Source organism: Dendrobium catenatum, unplaced genomic scaffold, assembly GCF_001605985.2.
Source record: "Dendrobium catenatum unplaced genomic scaffold, ASM160598v2 fragScaff_scaffold_621, whole genome shotgun sequence".
NCBI classification, from domain to species: domain Eukaryota; kingdom Viridiplantae; phylum Streptophyta; class Magnoliopsida; order Asparagales; family Orchidaceae; genus Dendrobium; species Dendrobium catenatum.
The window spans coordinates 19,974,598-19,978,121 of record NW_021319083.1 but is presented as its reverse complement, the minus strand read 5'-3'; positions in this window follow the sequence as shown (position 1 = coordinate 19,978,121).

The window sequence follows — 3,524 nt, the reverse complement described above, 5'->3', positions numbered from 1 at the left end:
GATAATCAAAATTTTTTAAATCATATCATACCTCATCTGGATGAGCTGCTCTATGTGACCCACGTAATGAGGCAATGTTGGGATTTATATCTATTGTGATATTTTGCTGTTCTTCATCAACCTGTGGTATAGGTTTTAGGTTGACGTTTGCGACCTACATGTTGAGCTTCTGCCATATTACCTATAATTCGACATAAATGGCAAAGAAAGCATAAAGAATAAACTTGCAAATCAGACCAAAAAAATTATCTCAACTCGACAACAATAACTTCATTTGTTCTTATTAAAAAAAATTTGCAGTTGTAGCATCTAAATAAATAAGCAAGCATAGATTTTTTTAGTCATTTCTTCAACACCATATCGAAAGCAAATAGGAGTACATTAATACATAAATTGCAAATTTTATCCAAACAAATCAAACTACAACACAACATAAACAAACTACAACACAAAGGTTCAGATCACCAAAATCACTCATGGTTCGCACGACGGGATGGACAGGTTGTTCTATTATGCCCAACTATATGACAGTAACTACACAATCTGGTACTTTGAGTTCTTCGTTCATCCATTGTGTTTCTGTATCGATTAGTCTTGGGTCTGCCAGACCTTCTTCTAAAGTTTGGAGGGCTCAAGGGAAACAAACCAGTAGCAGGATCATGATTTGGCCAGTATTCCTTATCTGGTATTGTGTGAAATTCTTCTAAGTATGTCATCTTTAAATTTTTCATTGTGTAATATTCAGAAACAAACTCCAGGTGACTTATCCTTACTGATGCAGTTGAACTTATGACATGAGCACATGGCAAGTGATAAATAACAGGTTTCCCACAACTACATACACTATTACCACCCGGTGTTACGTCCACACGGTATGATCTTGAGGACATATCAAAAACTTGAAAATCATGCATATTTATAGGTGTAGGCTCTGGTATTATTCTTGCATCGTTTTCATGTTTTCTTAATTTAGCTTGGAGTCGTGGGGAAAAAATATTATTACTCTGTTGTTCTTCAGTTTGAATGAGCTCAAGTCGACGAACAAATATTCTAACAACATTGTAATAAATGGCAGTAATAAGTGCTTGCACCGGTAAGCCACGAGCTCTTTTCAAAATTCCATTAAATGCTTCTGAGGCGTTTGTTGTCATTACTCCATAACGGAATCCACCATCAAATATCAACGACCACTTCGTAACATCCCTTTCAACTAACCATTGATGAAGTTCAGTCTTAATTCTTATTATATCTAACATGCTCTGATTGAATAATTCTGCATCATCAGTATTCCCAACTGCGTACATTTTCTGGCAAAAAAATTCCACATCAGATACTCCTATTTGGCGAATAGCTTTCTTGAAGTAGCAACTGCAGAAAATTTAAAAATGTACAGAACTCCCCTTGGCCTATTGGTTGAAAGCTTAGGCTTACAACTAAGAGGTCCAAGGTTCGAGTCCATGTGTATGCGTTGTGTGTGTGAGTTTGCCTTAAATGGCCTAATGTCCAAAAAAAAAAAAAAAAAAAAAAAAATTTTTTTCCTTTTTTTGCCTTTCTTTACCAAAAGGAAAAAAAAAAAAAAAAAAAAAAAAAATTTTTTTCCTTGTTTTGCCTTCTATTACCAAAAGGAATAAAGAAATATAAGATTTAAACAAAAAAATACACTAAAACATACCTAAAATGGCGAAATCCGGCGGTGAGCAGTATCCTTGAGACGATATCGACGAGGGCAAACAGATCGGGCAAGGGGAGAAGGGCTTCGGCCTTTCTTTTTAAAGAGGGCAAAGTCGCCTATCTAACGGGCGACTTAGGTTAAATGTAAGTCGCCCATTAGACGGGCGATTATGCCTAGTTTTAAATTTTTATAAAATAATGCTTAATCCCGTAATTAAAGCTTTAATCATGCTTAGTCTTAAAAATTGCCCGGCAACCATACCTGCCATTAACACGGGGATTCTTTTACAACCTTTACTTAAAAACTGCTTCACTTGTATTATTTTATGAATCTCACTATCTTCTCAGCCCTTGTCTTCTTAATGTTCCTTTTATGTTTCTTTCCGATTCTGGAATTTTGTTGTTTTTAGTTTTGAGTGCTACAGAATGTGTAATGTGATTCTTTTTATTTTGCTTTAGAGAGCCATTGGGTTCACAGAATGTACTAGCTTTGGATGGTGACGAATTTCTAATGAAAATCTCTTCATCAGTTTCATAGATATACTGATGATTTTGATAGTGAAAGCTAATATTACTTATGGACTCATTTGCTTTGGATGTGATGCACCGATTTCACTCTATAAAGTAACAAATTATCACCCCTCGGCCAACTTGGAGATCTCTTATTGGTTTTTTTCTCTTATAATTGTTAGCTATAGCTATATTTTTTATGGCTTTCATGACAATATTGGAGTTTTTGAAGGTTGTCTATGATATGATTTTGAATGATGTGATTTGTCACAAGAAAATCTCCTTGATTTTGCATGAATCCTAAGGCCTCAAAATTAGTCCAATCCGAACCAAAATGGATACGGTTCCTGTGTTTCATTGATGGCAACTTGTGTTATTTATCAGCATGTTGATGTTTTATGGCTTAAGAGTTGGTTAGTTGCTAATTGTGTTTATCAAATGCTATCAAACCATACTTAATAAATAGTATGTTTAGTGATTTATTTATTTGCTATAATGAATTATTAAAATTTACTTAATCTTTTGCATTAATTTCTATTGTATGTTTGCTGCTGAGTGGTGACTTATAATAAATTTAAATAATAATTTCTAAACATATTTAAGTATGCTATTTTAATAAAATATAATTCATAAATTTAAGTTTGATGGTAATTTTATTTACGCATAAGAATAATTAAAATTTTAATTTAGGAAAAAACATTCATTTTATTGTTATTTAGTATAAAAATTAACTTAAAAAATTAATTGAATTAGTACGAATAAATGTTAGTAATTTATAAATTTGTTAAATAAAATGTGTTTTATTTGCGTTCATATGTTTGAAATTATTAATTTTCCAATTTTATTTTGTAATATTTTTTCCTGAAACGTAAATTGTATGTTATTTAATTAAATCGGAAATACTAATTTTTTTATTTAATTTTAAAATTGATATTTAAGATAATTGATATTAATAATGCTTCATATATAGTTTAAATTGATCTGAGTATTATTATCTTTTTAATTATAATATATGTTTTTAATATTTAATTTTAAATTTAGGGTTGAATAAGTAGGATGAAATTAAAGAAATAGTAAAAGTTAATGATTTATTAGTACTGTAAACGGAAGGGTGAGCCTAAAAGAGCTGTTTGGGGCGCTTTTGGTTAAATATTTCTATAATTTTATCCTCTTTGGTTTTTTCGCTATGGTGTTCCGAGAACCATAAGACTGTCGATGGTTCGCTATTCCTTGTCACCATGTCTTCGTCGTGGTCTTGCTTGAACGAGCGTTTTGAAGGTCTCCTGAAGCTTCTTTACCTTCCTCAACGATTTCGGATAGAAAGGGTTGATGGAATGCAACAA